The sequence below is a fragment of the Aquila chrysaetos genome, chromosome 5 (genome assembly GCF_900496995.4).
Source record: "Aquila chrysaetos chrysaetos chromosome 5, bAquChr1.4, whole genome shotgun sequence".
In the NCBI taxonomy this organism is placed as follows: Eukaryota; Metazoa; Chordata; class Aves; order Accipitriformes; family Accipitridae; genus Aquila; species Aquila chrysaetos.
The window spans coordinates 48,063,561-48,087,085 of NC_044008.1; the positions used below are offsets into that span (position 1 = coordinate 48,063,561).

Consider the following 23,525-nt stretch of genomic DNA (forward strand, 5'->3'; position numbering starts at 1 on the left):
AACATCCTTCCTTGCATTTTCTCCTTGAAGGGCAGATGATTGCATGCAATCAAGTTGGAGCAAGTAAAAAAAATTACCATTCCAGCAGCTCAAAAGTACCACCCTGATCAGTTTAAAATCCCTGCAGCAGGTGACTGGAGGTGTCCTGTCTGATTACGCACTGAGAACACAAACAACGCCGGTTCACGTGTCCTTGCTGAGGAAGTCAACACTTCCCTGCCACCACAGCTAGTTCGCGTGTGATGGTCAGGCCATCCTTTCTGCCTGCGGCATAGGCTCTTCTAGGGGGCCCTTAGAGCGTAAGATACGGGACTTCCAAAACTAGACAGGGACAGGGTCGGCTTTCTGCTCTCCCCTTGGCTGTGCTCTGGCAGCAACGAATTTGGCATCAGTGCCAAAGCAACGCTCAACATGCTGTGCTGCAAGGAGGTGGGATTTCTGGGTGCTGAACCAGCTGAAGAGCAAGATCTCCATTCCCAGCTACAACACAATGCAGCAGTTTGGGTCTGTTTCTGGGGAAAGCATCCCCTTGCAGAGGGCAGAGCCCTTCGCAGTGCAGAGTGGCAGCAGCCTGGGGGTGCTTGGTGGGAAGTGGAGATGTCTTTCTCTTACGTAGACTACCACAGCTGTATTAAGACCAGTGAGCAGTTCACTCCGGCTAAGTTGCCCCCAAAGTAATCAAGTATCATCTTGCCCCGCTCATGTTTGTTTTGCTTCAGCCTCCTGCTCTTCTCCTGTGTTCTGACAAGGAAAGGCCAGGGCGAAAAGAGGGAAAACATGTTTTCTGCCTTCTTTTGAACAACAGAGGATTCTGCAATACACTGATCTGTGAGGCAGCAAATACCAGGAATGGCCAGAACAGCGTGAAACCCCTTTGGCCTGCTGAAGCTGGCAAGAACTTTACCATTGACCCTGTTAGTGCCGTATGGGTAAAGCCCAGGGACTGTTTATGCAGTAGTGGGTATTTTATGTCTGAACAAGGGGTTTAATTATCGTTGATCGTGCCAGCCGTAGCAAAGATACCATATTTTTTTCTGTTTAATCAACTAAAAAACTCACCCCTTCCCAAACCATTAAATTTTATCAGAATAAAAACTCATTTGGAGTCTATACTTAGTTTTAGAAAGAGGGGGAGGAAGCCATTTCCCTTGACAGTTCCTCTATATAACCTTAATACAACGTAATAAACAAATTGGTTATGCTGCCGTTGTTACTAAACCTAGCATCGAGACGCTGCTTTTCTAAGAGGTAAAAATCGAGGCATAAATTTTCAAGTCGTATCATCACTCCGCAGCTTTCCTACAACACCACCGAGCCCTTTCCTAGACAGAAAGGCTAATGAGTCCTTTCAGAGAGTGGCACTGCTTTTGGCTCATTTCCACAGAAGTAGAAATAGCAAAGTCAGTGGCAAGGCCAAGTGGGTAAGAAAGGCTCCACATTGCAAAAAGCTGAGTAATCCTGTGAGACACCAAGCTGCTCTGGGTAGGGGCTGCGGGCACGCGGCCCTGGGCAGAAAGGCTTTAGCATCCTGCAAGATCAAGCTGTTGCTACTGAATTCCTCTCTTTTGCAATCTGTTAGGGAACAGCTGTGCCAAAGTGGAAAAAATCCCGGAAAGTTATTGAAACATTCTTACTATTAAAGACCTCATGTTTCCACTGCAAATGGATAAAACTCCCAGTGAGATTTCTGGTGTCTTTTAAGGTCAGCGTTTGCGGCATTACAAAATATCAAGGCATTCTGCGATGCTGTACTCATGGATTTTGGGAACATTTTTAAGTAAGACTAGAAAAAATTGCAACTCGATTGTGATCTACACCACTGCTTGCCCGTAAGCATACGTAATGCTAATTTACCGTCGTTCCTGTCGCTTCTCAGTACTGATCTGACCTCTGTTTCCTTGTGTACTTCCCTTCTGACTTTGCCCCAGTCTGATCTAGTGACTGGGGCTACTTTAAAACAATATTCCATTGCCTGCATTTGAAATCCCTAATGAGAGGGCCTGCAGTGACTTTGTATGGGACTGCACAGCACTCTGCTACCTTTGGCTGTAAGGATAAATATTCCATTCTTGTCCAAACTGGCAAGCCCAAAATGAAGGGTTTAAAGAGAGGCATCACAGCAACCACTGTCATCTTCCTTCATCTAAACCGGTGGGGGGAAAGGCTGCAGACAGCAGAATTAGCTGTGCTGTCTCTGAACTCTGTTGCTTCTTTTTTCCATAATCACTAGTATATAATATCCCTCTTGGGAAACAAACCCTTTTACTAACATAACTGAGGATCGCTTCAAACTGAGAGGGTTTTTCCCCTTTTTCATCGCTCTAGAAATGCACTCTGGATCGACAGATTTTAATATCTCTCTTTGGCGAGGAGAGATCAGACACTAAATGGCATTCCATGCAAGTGAGGACTCATTACTGTGAAGCTGTTGTTTCTTGCCCAGCCAGTTAATTGAAGCCTATAAAATTTCCATTGTTCAAACCTGGAGCATCTCACAGGGTATGCCTGGACAAGGCAAATCCCAAACCCTCATCCACTGGACTGATACATGGGTTCCCAAACATGCACAGGATGGAAAAGCAAACCAAGGCTGTGCCATTTGATCAGGTTCTGTCCAGGGATCTCCAGTGGAGGTTTTAATCCCGTCTGTGGAAGTAAAGACACAGAGGTGAAGTCACTTGCCTTCAGGCATGCAGCAATTTAGTTGCAGAGCTGGAAATAAAACTGAGGAATATGAACATGCTGGACCATGCTATAATCAGCAGATGCTATTGCTTCCAAGTTCTAATTAAAGAGCTGTCATTACACAAAAAGCATTTGTAGTTTGCAGTGAAACTGATAAAGCTCAATAGTCTGGAGTATTGGAGGGGAGGCATATGTTTTTTAAATCTCCCAAAGATGATAATGAACTCTTTTTTCCAGTCTGCCTCAGCCTGTGTAGCTAGCTGATCCCAGCTATGAGGTGTCTCTCTGCTCTAACGAACCCGGGATCCTGCCAGTCCAAAGTAAGTCATGTTAAAAAAATATATACTCTGCACTACAATTTCCTACCTGAGACTGTTTGTGTGAAAGAAGCTGCACTGTAGCACTCTCCCGAAATAGACAGAATAACCAGTGGGAAAAATAACAAGTCTGGGAGAGAACAGAAGCGGCTGATGTGCTGCAGCCATCATTAACACAGCTGGCAATGTTTAAATGCATGAAAATAGGTGGTAATCCAAATATAAATGAACCAGTTTGATGTCTTGGGCATGCAAGTGCACACACAGACACACATGAGTACCCACGTTTCACTGCAAAGGGAGCTCCCGCTTCCAGCTAACACCGTGCCTAGCACCACTCCAGCAGGCGCTTGGCATTGGATCCAGCCCCAGCGTTAAGGGTTTGATTGCCTTAGCGCTGGAGCAGCTGCGGGATTTACATCCCCAGCTCTGTAAGCCAGGCAGGGGCTCAGCGCTGCTGCTCCTGCTTCTGCTGGGACCTGCCTCACGGGGCCGTGGGGCCGGTGGCAGGGCTTTGCTGCCAGGTGCCGGCCAACACGTGCGCAGGCAGCGTGTTTGGGTTGGGGGGAAAGGTGTGCCCAGGGTTGCTCAACGCCAATGCCTCCAGCTGAGCGAGGAGCAACAGAAACCGTCTCGCTAGAGTCCTGTCCAGCCCCGCTCCTTCAGACAGACAGCAGCTTAGCACAGGCCGTTGTGGAGGATGAAATGACAGGGCAAGTGTGCTTCTCAATGTTTCCCACAAAAATGAAATACCCCGAAGATTTTCCTATAATCCGATGATTACTTGGGTTTCTTACCTGGTGGGCACACATTGCTGCGAATACCGGGGCGGGGGGTGTGTGTGTTGGTGGTGGCGGCGGTGCAATCACTGCTGGGACCACAAAGAAGCTTCACCTTGCAGCCAAAGACCAGATGAGTTTGTGTGAACTGCATCAAGCCACAAGTGACGGAGAGCTGTTACGTCCCATAGCTTCCAATATCAGTTTTGCTAAGAAAAAAGAAAGTAACAAAATGAGGCCTTCAGCTGAGCTTGTTTTCAGGTCTTTTTCCCCTGTGTACCCCAGGATCCCAGGTATTACCTTCCCGTCACCAAAGTCTGCCATGGCACCTGAGCACGGTGCTGGGCTAGGACGCAAACCATGACCCAAGATGAGGACCGCTTTCTGCAAGGCTGTTTGCACACTGTTATTGTGGACCCAGAGGATAGCCTAAGGAGGCTGATCCTTTATTTCTATCACTCCCACCCTATGAATGTCCATGGTTGCTTCTGTTTCCCCCATGCAACCACATCTGGAGGGTAAATGCACAGACCCTTCAATTCTTGAAGCAGCAGTGGCTTTCAGTGAGGGGAAAGACCATGTTAACTCAGGTGGGGGAAAGTGCCTGCTGGAACTTGAAGACAGACAACTGCGCCCATCGTGACTTGCAACTGCTAAATCAACTCCCTTGGCAAGGAGCAACGCCAACCAAGATCCGTCCTCCTCACGTCCTCGGCCCGAAAGCGCGGGGCCCTCACACCCTGCTGCCCCGGGGGGTTGAGAAAGGCCGGCAGCAACCCCCAGGAGCAGCCCTGCCGGGCCTGCCCGGCCCGGGAAGATCCCTGCCTGCCCGCTGGGAGCGGGAACAGAGCGTGTTCTCTGTCCTGCACAGGGAGGTTGGAGACAAGAGACCAGACCTTGCTGTTCCAGTTGCTGAACAGGCTGCACTACAGAGGAGCGAGCAACCATTTTGCTTATAATTCACTCTTTCTTGCCTTCTGATCCACGGCCAATATCTCGCCTGCATCAGGAGCCTGCCACCGATGGCCGGCACGGCACCGGCGCCGGTTCCCAGGAGGAGGCACAAAAAGCCCCGGGTTTCATGGGCTGAGCTCCTGGGGATCTCTGCCCGGCCTCTGGCGATAGCTGGATAGGGGTGAACAGACCAGGCCCTCGCAGCATGGAGAGGAGAGCTGGGAGCCCTTCTGCCACCTTTTCAAACCGAGTCATCTCCACAGAGGCATTGCTTATTTTAATGGTAGAAAAGTGAATAATATAAAATGCGAACCAGCAGTGCCACATTCTGTGGCACTGGTAAACAGGGCTGCCAAATTCTCCCTCTGCAGACGGCTGTCAGAAAATGTCTGCATTTGCAGTCTAGAGCCCAGCAACGTCTCAGCTGCAGAGAAGCCAGCCTCTGTCCTCTACCTCTATTTTTTCCTTATTTGATCAAGTTTGACAAAGGCTGTGCCAGAAGCAGCTTTTAACGGTGACTCAAGTACACGTCAGCTCTACAGAGGTGCAGCACAGGCGTGTAGGCACTGGGGCAGCATTCAGGTCAAAACCAGCAAGCCCCACATCACTGCAAGCTCGGTTACTCACAGCTGAATTCCTTCTACCTCCACCTTATTACAGGCACTTCTGGAGCACAAGAAAAGACATCTTAGAAGGGTTTCTCCAAAAGCAAAAGCTCATACAGGACTAGAAGTTCAGCCAGTGTTTCAGCAGAGCGCCACCAACGTTTACCACAAAAAGAGAGAGAGAAAGAGGAAATGCCTTGAAACAACACAACCAGAATTATCTGTAAGGTGCTCTGTGATCAAGGTGGTGTCCTAAGAACAAGGGGCCAGGTGCATAAAAGTCTCTAGGAGGTAAAGGGGAGAAAAAACACCCAACCAAAAAAAATTCCCAGGTGCAGTTGAGCTCTTCAGCAAAAAATAGCAGATGAGATAAATGCTTGTGTAATTGCTCTTCAGACAGCAAATCAGGGCAGGTTTCTGGAACTGCGAAAGCAAAGCCAATTCTGCTGCAGTGCCTGAGAGGTGAGGCATGGGGTCTTTGCCCTCTGGGACAGTTGGCTCCTGTGACTTTGCTCTGTTCACAGAAGCTGGAGGCGGCCAGTTGGCAGGTCAGAGTATTCTCTGGAAAGCAGCAAGGTACTTGCCACAGCGCCTTGCAATGCGCATGCCATTAGTGCGTCATTACGAGCAACGGAGTTGTGAGTTATATAAGTTTCTATTCCCAATTAGATCTAGCGTAGTGGCTATTTGATCTATACTTGGTCAGAAATCATCTTTGAACTGCTAGTTCCAGGGCTTTTTCTGATTCAAAATTGACCATAAACATGTATATAGTCAGGTTGCAGCCACTGGATTTCTCATAGACTCTGTTGTGGACCTCAGCTGCATCACTGCCTGCTACAGCCGCTGGGAAGGTGGCACAAACCTTTGGACTTTCATTACATGCAAGAGTAGCACTCTACACACGTACTGTGAACAAGTCGAGGCTATCTATAGGGAAGTTCATGCTTGGCAAAGAGAATTATGAATTTGATTCTAGCAGCACTAAACAAATTGTTCGCCTAATCAGATGAGGGGGTCACACAAGTTACCAAAGGATGCAAAAAGAGAAGTTCCTGGCCTATACCCTAACCAGGATTCTTCAGGGTATGTTGTTGAGATGTGTTTCAGTCCTGACAGGGTGAAAACCAGGTACTATATTTAAGTTGGCAAGCCATGTGCTATGCGTGGAGAGCACAGACAGACCCAGTCCTCCTGCTCCTGCCTTCCCAAGCACAGCTCACTCGGGGCAGGGCAGGACTGCAGGACCTCTAACACCTTGCACGCCTTCTGCATGACCAAAAGCGGAATATCTATACAGTCTGCGCTCCAAAAAAGGCACTCAGAAAAGAAAGGACTTTTTCCTCTGCCCACTCAGAAATGAAGAAATCAAGCGAGAAATCCTGACTCAAGTAAAACAAGCAGGACTTTGCCACTGATTTCAACAGGCCCAGCTTTTCACCCTGAGAGTCTGCTCTGCTGTTGAGTAAGGAGATAAGCTGCCAGCAGCAACAGTCTGGCCTCGGAAATCTGGAGGGGTTTGTTGGCTGATTGCAGAAGCAGCAAATGCACAGCTCACCCACAGTGCAGATGTAACTTGCATGCCTCCCGCTTTCAGAAAAGCCGAGGGCTCCGCGTTGTTTATTGTGCAATAGGAAGACATTAATAATCATGCCTGACAATGTTTAAGAATGGAGATAAAATTCTCTATTATCATGGATTATCAGTTTGTCAAAGGGGATGCTGGCAGACAGAAGCTTTACTGGGATGAGGCTTGCATTTCAATGAGCGATCTGCACGGAAAGCTTTCAGCTCCTCCACACATCAGATCCAGGCAGAAGCAGATCTGTGCTGAAGCATGCTTCCAAGATGCCCTGCAGTGCTCAGAGAGGTCTGACTCCAGCCAGGTCACGGTCAAGGCTGTCAAGACTAGAAATTAGAGACCGCCTTAACTGTAGAAGATCCTGCGCTGCAGGGTGAGTAATCAGGGTTTTAGAAAAGCACGCTGAAAATGACCATATTTCCTGCTATTTATAAAATGCCGCAAAAGCACAAACTGGAGGCACTGGCATAATGCTTAAACCTCAGCGCTCCCTCAGACCCGAGGTGCTCAGATCCTCTCCTGAAGAGAACGGTAGAAGCACTCAATCCAGCCACCTTGAAAGGACTTTAGGGGCTTTGCTGGGAGCTGGAGCCAACCCCAAGCGCCCCGGTAAAGACAAAGAGAGCAAACGCATAGGTGAGCAGTGTCTCCCCTTGCGAGGACTGCACTGAGCCCCACAGACAAACCTTGCTGCAAGTGTGCTGCTGGCTGTCTAAACCGGTGGCAATTACAAGGGAACCCACAGTGGCACTTCTGTCCCTCCGGACCTCTTGCCAGCACCATCCTCCTTCTCCCGTCACACTGCTCTAGCCCACAGCCAGCCTATGAGGCAGGTAAAGGACCTTCTTCAGCTTGCCAGACAAGCCTAATGAAGGGCCCTTCTTTTAGCAGTAATTTCCTTGCTGTTCATTAGTCTTGCATGATGCCTGGGAGTGGAATACTCTGAATTAGGTGCTTTTGAAGAGGCAGTAGTACCAGTACAAAACTGCACAGATCTGAACTTAAAACCAATGCTCATCACGAAAAAGAGATTATCACCCCTTCACATTTCAAATCTCTTTCTGCAAGCACAGGACCTAGAAAGATCCCTCCTTCCTCATCTCCCTTTAAAAAAATACTTAGGTTTCCCTGAAATACTGCAGCTGTCTCTTTGCCAAGCTACCGAATATCTTGAGACTCACGATGGAGTCTCAAGAGCTGATAAAGCTGCCTGTGCGTGCGGTTGAGGAGGCTCTGGGAGATGAAGGGCAAGTCACATGCCTGCTTTGGGCCTTATTGCTACCATCCACAAGACTTGCACGAGAGACAATGTTGGTTGCATAAATTCTCATGGCCCCGAGGAGCTCAGTGCAGGAGCCTGCTGACAGCAAAATCAAATTCTTCTTGTATACAGCACCAATCCTCTGCCACGCTTTAAAACAGGCCTGAAAATGCTAGCAGCCACACTGATACAGTCACAAGACAAAACACCGGCTGCTCTCTGTTTGCTCTCCAGGATGCAGCCACCAGGCTTGTGCGGCTATACATGCAGGGAGCATCTGCTGTGTGTGCAGGGAGTGCCATCGACTTGGGCACACGCGCGCACACACACACTCCTCATGTACGCACATGCTCACCAGCTACAGCCTTACACCGTAAACACAAGCTGCTGCTCAAGTGCAATGCTTGGCTGAGCTCCCTTCCACCTCTACAGCACTCAAGTAATTCAGAAACAAGCAGATTGCTGGGATAAAAGCAACCAGCCATTACTTCTGCTGCTGCAGACCTGCTCCCGCAGGTTTCATACCTAACATTTGCATAGCGTTCTTTCCCATAGGGCCCCCACGTGTGATGAAGACACGCATGCAAGGAGGGACGCATCGTTATCCCCGTTTCTCAGGTAAAGGAACTCAGTGCTTTGCACATACTGTGAAGATGGGATTCCCTGCAGCAGAAAGGCAGGAGTCCAGCCCCAAGCTCTTCCTGCCTCACGCCAACCCTTCTCACTGCAGATCCAGCCCATTTCTTCTTGTGCAATCCACCGCAGACCTGGGGAGCAGGTCCTTTTGTATGGCCCTCACTTCACACTTGAAGCCTGTTCTCTCCCTCTTTAATTCTTTGTAGTTTTGGCTGGATAACCCTTATTTCAGTTGTTCCATACAGAACATGGGGCGGGGGAGTAGTGCTGCTGTTACTTTTGCCGGGGTTTGCCACTATTATTTTTGCTGCTCTTCTCTAGTGTGATCCGCCACTTTCTGGCATGCAAACCCCAGAGCCAGAATTTCGGCTGTAGCCGTGCCTCTGCCGAACATGGCTGGAGAATCACTTGTCCAGGTCTTACCGGCTACGGTGCTGTTTATCTGAGCCAGTGTGGCAGTCCCCTTGCATAGTCCCCTGCTACGTAATGCGAAAGTACAGTTTCACTGCATCTAGGCAAGGCAAAGGCAGTCGGGAACTTGGGGAGGCAAGTGCAAGGGGTGCTCCCTGATTGTATCCCCATTTCTCTCTGTGTCCGTTTCTACATGGCAGGGGAAGAGGAGGTTTGAAACGCATTTCCCTTTGCAAGCCACAGGGTCCTGAAAGCCCCCCAGCAAGCACAGCCCCAGCACAGTTGCCTGCACCAAACAAAGGGCTGCAATGGCTGCGGCTGTAAACAATGTTCGGAGGCAGCAGAGCCTGCTTGCATTTGACAGACAAAACCTTAATAGACTAAGCACGCAGCGTGGGTTGACACAGCTGCCACTCTCTCGCTGTCTCTCTGCTCTCCACAAAAAAGCACAGTTTGTGCTTTGCTGCCCAGGGCCTCGGCTGAGCCGCCCCAGAGCAAAGGGTCGAGGTTTAACCTGCCCCTCTCCACCTCCCCTCACTGCCCAGGGGCAGGGCTTGCCCTCCCCAGTTAACACTGATCATCAGCACTGGTTCGACACCACTGGTCCACAGCCAGGCTTCACAGATGGCCGTGGAGCGGAGATTTCAATACAAGAAACAGTTGAAACAACAAAAACCCTGCCGAGGCTGATTCAGCTCGTGAGCCTGCATCCCATTAAGCAAGTCATTTTTTCCAGTTTTTCGGTGCAGGAACCGCGTGGTCGGGTACGGCTGGCCGCACTGAATCACCTCTTCCAGCCAGGCTGCTGGCAGCCGATTTACGCCAAACTGGACCAAAGTTGCTCCTTCTACACTAGGAAACAAGGCCTTGTGACAAGGACTTCCAGCCAATTTTATACTGAAGCCACACTGGCAGTCCACCGTGTTACATCCACTAGCAGCCCTCTCAAGAGCGTGCTACTGCATTTTGAGAGGGATTCCGGCCGATGGAGACCTGCCCAATGCAAAAAGGAGGGAGTTTTTTAACGTCCCCAGCTGGCACCTCCCAACGTCTCGCAGGCACCGCGCATGGTCTGGAAAACAACGGAGGTGGCTGTGATGCTTTGTGGGGTACGAGGGACGGCACAGCTCCTGAGGAGCTGAAAGGAGGCAGACACCAGCTGCGGCTCTTGCACACAGATCATAACAATCCAGAGCCAGGGCAGACAAATTAAAACCACCTTTCCCTCCTTTGTATCATGTCCTGGACTTACTCACACTGTCTCGCAGACAACTTCACACAAATCTTGTCCCTTTGGGACATCCTAACTCAGAGTACTACAAAATTCTCAAAACCTGGTAAAACCTACAACTCTACAGCTGTTTTTCTCCTTGATCACTGCTGGGTTTTTTGCTGTTCATGAAGTGATGCAGTCTCTAGACAGGATGTGGTTTGTGCCATTCTGCATGTCATCCACACAAGATGCTAGACTGAAACAGTCATCAGCTGGGAGATTTCAAGCAGGACTTCGAAAAAAAAAAAAAAAAATTTAAGGTGGGTAGATATCCCCAGGGACTCACAAAGATCCCATAGTAAATTGGGAATTAAATTGCCATCCAAAAGGATAGGTGATAGGAACTGAATGTAGCTGCATCTTTCAGGGGTTGGCTGCCTTTGAAAACACATCCTTTAATCATTTAGCTCAAGCCACAGTTGCTTTTAATTTAGCTTGGGAGGCTGTAACTCAAGGAACAGCTCGTAATTACTACTGACATATATACTTCTTTCTAAAGTAAGACACACTGAATTGTGAGTTTTAGTAACAATAGGATAAATATTAACTGGCTAACCATTTTGCAATTGTTAAGCAAAGTCTAGAGATATGGGAGTTTGCTTAACAAAACAGTTCAGAGGAGTTTGCTGTAGTCCTGGACATACTTTCAAGTAAAAGTCATAACCAGGTTGCGCTGGAATCACATGAAGATGACAATGGTAGAATTACCAAACTGTTTGAAGATTTGACCTCTGGAGCAGACTGATGAATGGCTTTGGATTGAAAATGAAGGCTCTTGTCCACTGTGCAAACACCTACTTGTTGGAAACATGAGGAGTCATGTAACTGATAACGCCAAATCTGATAGGGATCATGGAGCTGATCCAGAGACACAGACACATGCAGGATCCTTTCTGTGCTCTGACAGTTTCAAGTATTGACCATGAAGCTTTGGATGGCCCTGGGGTGTTTTACCAATTCCTAACCTTTAGAGAAGCACAAAACATCCTGCTCATTTTCATGGGGCTCAGCCTCTATACCTAGAGATTTCTGCTGCTTTTTTTTCTATTTTGTTTTACTTTTGACAGTTATCAAAAGAAGATGCTTATTTAACAGTATGAAGCAATGAGCACCCACGTAATGAATGTTACAGGCATTTCTGTACTGCTTACAGGCAGAGTTTCCCCAAAAGCACCATCAACAGCCCGGTGCTGCACTCATGTACACATGTTCACTTGTCGTTGCCTTCCCTGGCAACTGTGCAGTACCCATGCCCTGGCAAAAAATTGGCCTTAGCTCCTCATTAAACACTGTGTTCGGCTGCGTTTTGTTTTTGCCAGATTACAATGTTTTGAATTTGGATGAATGAGTATCGCATTACAGGATAGTGTCTGATCTAGATAATCTGAAGCCAAAGCAGCACTAATCTTGCACCGAATCCATGTCAACACGCTTACTCACGTCTCCTGGGTTAGGGAATGAAGCACTTTCCCTTCAGCCTGAGGTTGGACCAAAAATACCAAAGAGACGCTGGCAGAAACTGTAATTATAAATGAAGACATCATGAAACCAGCCTTGCATAAAACCAAGATCATGCTCCAGCCTTGAGCTGGCTGCTGTGTTAGAATTCCTGAGTCAAACAAGTACAAAATTTATCACTATCACTGGGAGACTTTACCTTTGTTTCATACCCCTACCACAAACCATTATAACGAAGCTATAAAGTGTTACAGTAAAATAAAACTTGGCAAGCCATACACATCCAGGATTTTTTACTTAAGGACATTTAAAACTTGGTTTTACCAGTTTCCTGGTACAGGATAGGATGTTTTTAGCCCACATAAAAATGCACATTTTCATTAGCTATGAACTACATAATATTTAAACACTGACATAGAAACTGAATCACCTCAGATATTTTTCTTCCTTTGGGCTAAGTATATATTTTGGAGACAGTCCATTGGCTATCCGGTAAACAGTATACTTCACAAAATGACCCGTTTCCTCCCCGTGTGGCCAGACCATTTAAAGGAGATGTTCATTCGCTTCCTGTAAGTAATGCTTGTAGAAGAATTTTCCACTGCGAAGCAGAAAAGGCCTTGCCTCTGTGTAAGCACTGCTCAGCAGTAACTAAAACATCCCTGTGTTATCAACACTGTTTCCAGCACAATTCCAAAACATAGCCCCATACAAGCTACTGTGAAGAAAATAACTCCGTCCCAGCTAAAACCAGCACAAGCAGCTCAAGAGCCCTGGATCTCTGTGCAAAACCTGCAGAGCGGAGCAAGTCAGGGAGAGCCCACACCGAAGCACCGGAGATGGGAAAGCTGGAATGGCAGCACCTGCCCAGCACCAGCTGGATAGATTTTGCTTGACAGGAGGCAGTAGGAAAAGTGTAACGAAAAAGTATTAAGAGAATCACATTTTTTCTTAAAGCCCAAAGGCGCCAGACTATATAATTGCAGAGTACCTCCTATAGCAGCAGGCTTTGAGAGCTGAATCCCCAAAATATGCAGTCTCTGGTGCCCAGGGCTGTTACACCAGGCAAACTCTCGCTCCTGCTGCCCTCTCCTCCTAGCAGTCCTCTCAAGTCCTGTTTACTCTGTGGGGCCATTTGCACCCATTAGTTTCTGCAGGGTTAGGTTCACATTAAAGAAACCCTGCCACCCAAACCCTCCCAGTTTTCAAGTGTTAGAATACTAACAAGCGAGGACTTCCAGCAGGAGAGCAAAGGCTATGGTGTTAACAGCACTCTTTAAGAAGAAGAGAACCACCATAGCGGGTCAGACTGGATCAGACCAACAGTTAATCTAGCCTAAACCTGTTTCTGACACTGGCCAATACAGGACATCAGAAAGAGCAGGAGAAGAGGATGAAATCGGGAAGAATTCAGTGGCAGGTTTCATCATTCCCTTGGAGATGACGGAGAAGACCAGGACTGGACCACAGACAAAGGTACACGACAGAAGAATGCTATCTCTGGAGCTAGTAAAATCCTCTATTTTCACCTCACCTGTACCCAACACTCTTTTTGTCACAGAGGGCAAGGCACCTGCAGCTCACTTTCCTTGTTTCTTTGAGGCATATCTTGCCTCAAAGCACCAGTGTGTTTGGGAGGTACCCAACCTACTGATGCATTTGCACAGGTTGCAAAAGTGCAAAATGCCTGACATACCAAATGTATCAGATTTAATACCTATAGCCTGTCTCTGCCAGAAAGGTTACAAGAGGTCCAAAGCAGCCAGAAAACACTGAAACCCGGGTAAGCACTTGCACACCCTGGATTTCCAGACATCCAAGAATCCCAACAAATGTGCAAAATGTCCAGCTTCCCCTCAGATAAAACTTGTAGGTGGAAGAAAGGACACGTCTAGAGGGAAGTCTCCTGCTTAGAGCGGGGATGGAATCTTGTTATTAGACCTAACTGAAAAATGCCCAGCAGACATTGAACAATATGACTTCATAGCTCTCTTCCCATTTGTGGGAACGTTTTGACAAAATGATTAAATGACCCAAGACTTCATGCCAATCTGAGGTACTGGAAAGAGTGACAAGTGGGTGCTATTGTGAGAAAGCTTAGCAGCAGTGTGAAATCCAACAGTACTCCTGAACTGCAGATGGTAATCAACCAAGGACACCACACCTTGCCTTAAGACTCTTCAGAATGCTTTCTTCTGTCCCTGAGAATGCTCTTTGACTGCCATGGTTTTCTTCCATGAGCTGATCTCATGCAAGCTATAGCCTCACTGGGGGTTGTGGTGTGGTCAAACATGATGAAGCACAGCCACAGCAATCTCTCATCCTGATCTTACTGGCATTTGGGTGAAGATCTCCATACCAGTTGAGCTAGTGGCTGATGGGTATACTAAAAAGTAACACAGCTTCTAGAGTCACTGACATGAGAAGGAGCTGGTAGGTACTTTTACAACATTTTGAGGAGATGAATGCTGACTATTAAAGTCAAACTTTTCTGAAGAAACATAATGTAAATAAAGATAAGCGGTCATATAATAAAAGACAAGAAAGCAGCAGTCTTAAAAACTACTTGTATTCAACTGTAGCCACTGTTAACATCAGAGCTCTTTTGCAGCTTTGTTGTCTCAAACCCAGAGAGGTAAACAGTATGTCGTGCTATAGCTGTTTATTCTTTAGGACAAGCATGGGATATCATATTTTCATTTAAAGATATAATCTTCAATGCTTATGAGGTGTTACTTACTTACAAGGAGAAAGCATCCATAGTAAAGAAAGCCATATGTTACAAATAATAAATAAATGAAATAAAGCTGAAGTGTTAGCAAAGACTTGCATTACTACAAGGACTTAAATCTTGAAGTCATTTCTGAAAGACTCTTAGAAGCATGCATACAGGCAAATGCATCTGATAATTCAGGAATCCTATTCTTGGACTGTTTCATTAGATTTGGCTCCTAACCCCTCTGCACTGCCTTTTCCAAGTATAATTTTTTCTATGTAAAGTATCTTCTGAGCAGCATCCCTCTAGATTTCTCTAAAAATAAGCCTGAAATAACCATTCAAAGCCTCTGAAAGATGTATGCTTTTGGAGATAATCCAGCTTTTTGGTCATCACAGGAGCAGTTATAGTCAAAAGAAAATAAAAACAGAGCCTATCAATGTCTGATTTAGGTAAGAATTAATCAACCTCACATTCACTGCACAGATGAGTTTTATCATTTCTTTTATTTGGACCATTGTTGCCTAGCTTATTCACTCACATTGCCTTCTGGAAGAAGACTGATCTGGAATATTTTTACAAAAATGCAGTGTTTACACAGCACTTCTTGATACGGTCTTTGAACCCACAGAATCCAGCTGGATCTCTGCTGTCTGCGACATTTGCCATGCGTAGTTTTAGAGACTAAGATCAATAAAAGTAACCTGCAGTTCTCAGCATCTCGCATGGCCCTAGCTGAGTTGAAGGGCTTTGTCAGCTGGCATAGCTTCAAAGCACTGTTAGAACAACTTCATACCAAAACAAGCTAATTACCACGGTCTGCATCCAAGATGGGCTCTCATATATTATTATATTGTCAAGGAAAAAACTGTGGCATCCCTAAAGATCTGAAGAAATTCCCAAACTAATCACTGTTGTATACACCCAGTTACATAGCAGAACATTAAAACACCATGATATTACAAAGCTGAAAAAAAAGAGTTTAAAAAAGGAAAACCACTAAATATCTAACATTATGAAAATTCATTATAAGGGATCAAAAGCAGCTTTAAATTTGACGCCACTTCACTGTCCTCCCACACACCCACCAAGCACGAGCAGCCCCTTCACTGCCAGCCATTGTCCCAGACCCCACCCACCAACATTTTTATATGCCCATCTTGAAATAGCCTCCTGTTGCATCAGATGCAAATGCTACACTACCAACCACGCAGAAATCACAGCCCTCCCTATTGTAGCCTACATCCCTCCAGAAGAAATGGCAGCAAGAGCTGGAGAGCCTCGTCTACCTGCACCACTTGCCATTGACTGCCACGTCCCTTGTCTTCCCCCCCCCCTTACTCTTCACCAAGTAAGGCTCACGAAGCACACTGCAAGAGACACATTTCCCACAAATACATAGGCTCCACAGTAAAGGTAGTTACAAACTTATCTCATGTAGCACACTTTCAGATGAGGGAAGCGATAGGAAGGCGTAGCTCAGATTATTTGTGAAAAATTATGAACTTCCAGATCAGAGCTTTCTATTTGTTCTTAAACTTCAACCCAGAACTGCCTCTCTCCCTGGATCACATTTCTATTTGTTTTTCTTGGTAGTAACTGATACCTACTTATAGGCTGACTTTAGTATTCAGTAAGAACAACACAGTTATGTTTTTCACCAGAAAAAACCCCACCGTTCACAAAGACTCGGTTTAACCAATCTGATTGATAGCTGTGAAGCATTTCAATGATTTTAAGACTGCCTCATACTGCTAGCCACGTCTTGAAGCCAAAGCCAATGTTGCTTCCACAAAGGACGGGAATGTAAGACTGGAGAACCCTCTGCGATCATTTACCTTGATTTCCCCAGGCCACAGGACTTGCTTCACAGTTTCAGTTTGAAGGTTCAAACTTGCATGTCTGTTTATCTCTAACACTTAAATTGCAACTAGGTTTTACAGCAGATGCCCCCGCTCTGAGGATGGGTGGAATCAGAAGGTCCAGGCTGGCTTCGTAAGCTATCTAAAGGCTCTCCGTGGATAGCTTTACATTTAAAACAACACAAATATCACTGGATCTCTCTCACCTGCTCTCTGAGCAAAAAGGAGTGTCTGATCCTGACATTTGGGTAGTTTTATAATAGGCAAAGAGACCTTATGGTTGAGGTTCCACTCTCATGGTCAAATATCTTACACGAAAGGGCGCTGCTGGGGGGACAGCTAATAGGATCCCTGGCCAAGTTCATTTTGTATTCTTTGCATGCAGAGATCAAGGGTCTCATGCTCTGCAACTCCCTTTGTCCCACGGCCAAGGCTTTGCTGAGGGAACATAATGCCAGCTATAGCTATCAAATGTGGTATTTGCCCCAAGATAGTTCCCTTTAGGGAGAGTTATTTGCCACAGCACGTGGCAAACAGCACTGGGGGAAGACAAAATCTCTCCCATTTATTCTGACTTCAGCCCTGAGCATCCACAATCAAGAATCGAACTGGAGTTGGCAGTTTGGTTGATGACACATAGCTCTAGCCAAAGCACATCGGTTCTCTGCAGGGCTATTAATAAAAAAAAAATCCTATACAAACAGAATTAAAAAAAAAACACCACCATGTCTAACCAGCAAACAAATCAGACAGGAATTGGGTTTCCTCACCAGGGCACAGACATCTATCATCAGAAAATACCAACTTCTTAATCAGCTATTTGACCACGCAGGGTTTTTTATTTCAGTGGAGAGAAAAGATTCAGGACATTTTCAAGTCTCCCGGTGCGTTTCTGTAAGAAGCAGGACATCCTGCCTGCTTTGTATTTCTGTTTCCCTTTGTTTGCTTCAGGTTACAAAGATTAGCATTGCCAGTAGATTATTTGCAATGCTGACTAAAGATGATCACTGTAGGGACACCGAGAGAAAAAGGATCCTCTGCAGCTGTCAACAGCCATAACATAACCACTCTGGAGTTATTACAACTTTCAGCATAAGTAGAGCGCAGCAGGAACACTGCTTGTTCTAACAGACCATGTCCACGGGTAATTATTTATAAAATATGTGGTAGTTCAAGCAGGGGACTGAAGACTCCACGAATTCATCGACTGTTGTTGAAAATTATCTTACCAACTGTTAAGTCTTCTGCATTTGAGCAGAGACAAACATTACTACAAAGGACTTATTCTAATGAAATTATTTATGCAACTGCCTTATTTTATGGCCATTAACTTTCATAAAATTAATACATACACAATTTTAATCCATGGAATCCAGGCTCATAAATCCAATAGGATCCACTCATTGAGAGCAAAGAGGAAGTTTAAAATTTACATTAATAAGCAGATGATGAAGCAGCAGTGCTCTAGGCCCCAACCACGCTATGTGGGAAGAAATATGGAAATCCACTGTTCTTGCCCTTGGATTGCCTCTAAATGTCTCTGTCTTCCTCTGTTCAGTAACTTTTCTATCCAGGTTTACTCCCAAGTGAAACAGATCTAAGTACACCTCCTATTAAAACGAGGCAGGAGTGAAACTGATAAAAATTTCTCTCTCTTCTTTTTTTTTTTTAAATATTTTCAGGTCACCCATCAAAGCAATAAAGTAACTCTGTGAGAATTTAATTTTACTTTAAAACTTAAAATCAGTGAGTGGACTTATTTACTAGAAACATGCAAAGTCCTGTTTCCCTGCATGCTAAAGGAACGCAGTAGCAGCAGTTGGGTTCTTTGCACCAATTTTCTTCCTGGGATTTACCAATTAACCCCAGAGCTTCTCTCTTTTTTTTGGGAAAGTTAATTCAAATCGAGGAATACTACAATTTTAAAGTGAAATAGCTATTTTGGATGAATGCTACAGAGACTGCTGTTCTAGAGCAAAAATGCCTTTGGAAATACATTAAGCTAATCCACAACAAAAAAACACTCAACCTAGAATATGTTTATAAAACAAGTTAATCAGAAATAGTTTTAGTGGGACGGCCATTCCAGAATAACTCTTTGAACTCCTGCTACAGCTGTGATTACTTTTCTGCCCCCTCTCTCTTTTCTCTGTTGCTCTGTCTCCTTCAAGCATACACAATGCATGCATAAACAAATCCTTTCCGCCAATATGCCCCGATTTTCACGTGGTGATGTGTGTTAGGTAGGGGGATCAACTGCTGCTTTGTACAGGACTTAAGTGTTTCTGACAACCTTCTTAATGGGCAATGCCATCCAGCCCAGCAGGGTTTCTCTGGAGCCCCAGCAGTAGCAGTGTCCCAGCTTTAACAGAAGGAAACAGAGATATCAGAAACTCAATTTAGATAAAGTGACACAACAAATTGACGTCAAACAGGCTTAGCACCTTTGTATCTTGGTTCCTTGGTAAATACTTTAAATCAGCAAGTTACTTGCCTTGATTCCTGTCCCTCTGAAGATATGAATTCATTTTTGCTTTCAAATCAACTTTCATGAGAGATATTGAAGCACTTGGGGATAATTGATGATGAAATTAATTTAACGCAGTGTAAATCCTGAATAGTAACATACGTACGTACCAGAATACAGAATGAGGACCCTAACATTAATCTGCTAGTATCTGAAAGCACCAGCAACACCAAACCCTAGCTCAGCGCATCTTAAGATCGGACACAACCAGCTGGACAGACAGCACACAGTTGACTAAGAACTTCAACCAGCCTTAGAAGAGTTGAGCGCTGAAGCCATGGAGCCAGGTCATCTTGCAGAGGCTGGAGAGAAAAATGCTGCCCAGACTTGATGACCCAGAACTGCCTGGGGGGAGGCTGGCAGTGCTACAGACACACAGATTTCTTCTTGCTTTTTCAATTTCATTCACAAGGTAAGGTTGCTTGTTGCTCATATTTACTACAAGAATATTGTCCAAACACTCCCTACCCAAGTGGTGAAACATTATTCTGTGCATCCCAATTCATCCTTATTAGGAAGAAGCTGGAACAAGTTTCTTATGTAAGGAACTTCCATTGCTACTGTCTTTCACAGAAAACGGGGCAAATTTATTTTTGCTTTTAAAAACAAACAAAAAAACCCCCAAACAAACAGAAAAAAACCCACAACCCCAGCCTAAAAACAAAGCAATACCAAAATGAAAAATTTGCTTTGAGTCACCTAAAGCACACCAGGTAATCCCCAGAATTTCCTTGATTAGAGAGTATAATCATGGATTTGCATACAGACACACAAAAGGGACCCAAGCTAGGAAGAAACACTCCCTCTTGAACGAATACCAACTCTTGATGCATGTCATATGAACTGTGAGATACAAATGGATCTCGAAAGACTGTGGGCCCATCTGCAAGTTATTCACCCTGCGGAGGGAGTGACTTGCAGCAGCATTTGTTCTTTTGCTGGGGAGAAGAACAACTCACAGTACAACCATGTAATAACCCTGTGTTATAATCCTTCAGAACAAACCCCCAAAACCCCACCAAACTAGGACTTGCAATGAAAATGCCTTAATCTCACCTGTGCATGCCAGAGCAGGCTGGGGTGCGGGCAGGACACTGCTGAGTTACAACATGGTGCCATGGTGGGGTAAAGTTTGCTGCTGGGAGGAACTCTGAATGCTCCAGCTGCTTTCACATTGCAAATACATCACCAGAGCCCAAGGAAAGTGCTGGACAATGGGATATTAATTTACATCCTGACAAGCTGCAGCCAAGCAAGGGACTAGGAGGGCAGTGAAAGCGACCAGAAGGAAGAGTTGCTCAAGGATGACTTGGAGATGTTAAGACTTGAAAGTCCGGAGGGAGCCTCGCCACCAAGCAGCTGTCTGCACAGGGAATGCACCCGAGGAGAAACTGGGAAAGCCTGGGAGTTAACAAGCTACAGGGGTAAGGCAGAGAACTGAAACAAACCGCCTCCAACAGAACTTGGTCAGCCCAGCTAAAGCTCAGACGAAGCTAAGTTTTAGCTTTAGACTAAGATTTACACTGCTTTTTCTCCCACATTTCTGAGTCTACAGAAACCTTACCCCATTGCACTGTGTTATTTCTTCATAAAGCGATTAATACAGTTTAGCTTGTCTGAAAGCAGGGAAGAAGACCAGTCTAGTTAATTCAAAACAACAGCGAAGGCTCATGCAAGACCACATCACATCAGCATTTCTCTGTTCAACGCTCTCATAAAACACGGGAAAGTCACGTTGACTTTAACAGCCACATGCATTTCTCTTGGTTGTAGCTGTATCAGGTTGCTACATGCCACAGGAGAGTGAGGTAGGAGGCAATGTGATGCTTGGTGTCACATTGTACTGCAGTTCAAAGGAAGTCAGCTTCTGTACAGGAGAAAGCAATTAGCTGGGAACAATGGGTATGTCCTGTAATGGCAGTCTGGGGTGGGAGCGCTGGGCTGGATCCAGCTGTGGCTGGGAGGGCTGACTGAGTAGGCTAATGGTTGGCTAACTAGGACAGGAAAAATAAACTGCCTTATTTCATAGTTTTACCTCTCACGGTGTCTAAATAATAGGTCTACTCATTTAAGTTTTCTGCTTAAACACAGTTAAAATTAGAAAAAACCCCAACAATTGGAACAGCTACCAGAAGAAAACACAGTGAACAAATCAGAGCTGCTAGAGGATATTCACAGGCACCAATATAACTGGATGCAAAGGCAACTGCAAGAGCAGTAATCTCAAAATAGCAAAGTTTTACAGGACATGATGCTCTAGGGCTCACTTACACTGCTGACACCTCTCACTAAAGCACAGCTGCTGGGGTTACAGTAGAGAGTTACCTGCAACATCATAAGGTCTTACCACAGACTAAGTGTACACTGTGTTGAACGTCATGTTGTCCTGATGAACTGGAGTGCTATCTTACCTGAACTAACCAGCACAGAGCTGGTCAAGGTATGCCTGACATACTTAACTACCAGACTTTACATCTGCTGACTTACCAGAATACTAGTCTTTTTATTTCTTTTGCCTGTCCAGACACGTTACAAGTGACTTGCTGCATTTCATACCACTCCAGATGGGGCTGTAACAGCAAAAGAAGGAACTTAGTAATACCTGGGACCAAAGACTACTCTGTAATCTCAGTGCAATGCTCCTGATTTGATATATTATCTAAAAAGATCACTCACAATGGAGAAATCAGAGATCAAGCGATTTCCCTTTTCTTTCCATTTCTAAAGAGCTTCACGTGACTTCATCCCACAATGACAGTCTGTACTTAGTAACTGCCGCCTTGAAGTATGTCATTATCTACAAGATGGATTCAGTGCCACAGTGAGGGAGGCATCGCTAACCCTATTTTACAGAAAGGGAAAACAAAGCACAGAGCCACGAGGTCTTTTCCCCAAGGCCATCTACTGAAACCAGTGAGGATTCTCCTGGCAAGAGTGGAGCTCCAAGCACATGCTGAGTCCCAAAGACAATAAAGGAAAAGACATGCTGCCAACCCTCCACGCCAACTGGATAACTCCCTTAAAAAATTTTTGTCAGAAAACCTCACCACCACAGATTACCCCTGAAGATGCCCCCACTGCAGATATTTGCAGTAGGCAGAACCACCGCTCTTGGACGGAGGTCGATGCCGGCACGGGGCTCCTGAGCGGGCTCTGTTACACCAGCAGGGCTTGCAGCACAAGGCTCACTTTGAAGCGCGGATCAAATACAAGCCATGATTGTTCCTGCAGCACTGAGCGGGAAACCTCACTCCAGTGACTGGAAACAAGATGTTAAAGCACAAATTTCAAAACCTGTTGCCACAGGAGAGGCCTCCAATGTGTAGCCCTTCAAGCTGGGATATTATTAGGGGGCTGTGAAACACTTGTCAAGGATTAGTCTTTGTTAGAGAAGCTCACAAGCAACATCTATAGGAAAACAGTTGCTGTAAACTTTACAAGTCCAGCTGTACACAGAAGCTATATGTATAAACATATAAACAGTACGTCCAAAACCAGTTCTTTTTGACTGGAGGATGTTGGGCACCTCCAGTGGCAGATCTGAGGAAACCTCTGTAAAAGCAAATGGTTCTGCTGTGAAGGCAGGAGCTGGAAGGCGGCATTTGTCCATGAGCCATATCCAAGCCCCTCCCAGTCCAAGCCAGACAGAAGTATACCACTTCTCAGTAGGTGAGCGTCCAGAGAGGACTGGTGCTGTATTGGTTTAAAGCCACTCCTTCAGCTACACTGGTGCAAAGTTGTTTGCAGGTCAACCCTCAGAAAAGATACTTCTAAAGTGCAGTTTCACCTGAAGAGCCAGGAAAAGGGGATTTACAGCACCATGCTCCTCTCACTTGGAAGATGGTACTCCTAATCCCTGAAGCTCTGCTGCCTTATTCCTAGTATCAGAGCTGCCAAGGAGCCCTCGGGGTACAGCCTGCAACTACACCTCCACACCAGCTCCCCCAACTGCACCCAGGGCTTTTCAAGCTCCTTTAGACCCCTACAACTTCTGTTCCTAGCAGGCACAGCCTTGACAGGAGCACATCTCCTGGCAGTGTCCATGAGGAGCGGACTGCCCAGCTCCCGATGGCCAGCTGTTCCTCATCTAAATCTCCACAAGGCTCGTATTGCTTCTGAGAGGGGTTGATCTTCATCAGCCGTTTCCAGGGAGGATTGTCAGCCGCCAGCTAGTTTTCCGAGGGTGGTTGTCCCAACCCTGGCGCAGAGGTCATGTTGGGAATGGAAAGACACGTGCATGGAACTGAAGCCTGTTCACATCAGCTGAGGTTTGGACCGTGGAAATGCGCTCAGGTGGCAAAACGTAATCAGCTTCAAGTGTCTGCGTGACACCGTGCAGTCAGGAGCTGGCACAGGAGCATTGCTCCCGCCTGATGCTTGTCAGTGAGCCACCTCAGGTGCACCACTGAGGGGTGAGGAGATCTCTGCAGGCGTGCTTTGCTCCCCCGGGCCGTTCCCT

General features: G+C 46.0%; 1 long non-coding RNA gene across 1 annotated transcript in view; it reads right to left on the reverse strand.

Annotated features, from left to right (window-relative positions):
* Positions 1–2,481: 2,481 nt before the first annotated feature.
* The window catches only part of LOC121233341, a 40,959-nt gene continuing 19,915 nt past the window's right edge, over positions 2,482–23,525 (reverse strand). The window contains exons 2-3 of the long non-coding RNA XR_005932512.1: positions 11,940–12,022; positions 2,482–3,990 (exon numbers count right to left, since the gene is read on the reverse strand). This is a non-coding gene — a long non-coding RNA (uncharacterized LOC121233341). The remainder of the gene's footprint in view (positions 3,991–11,939; positions 12,023–23,525) is intronic.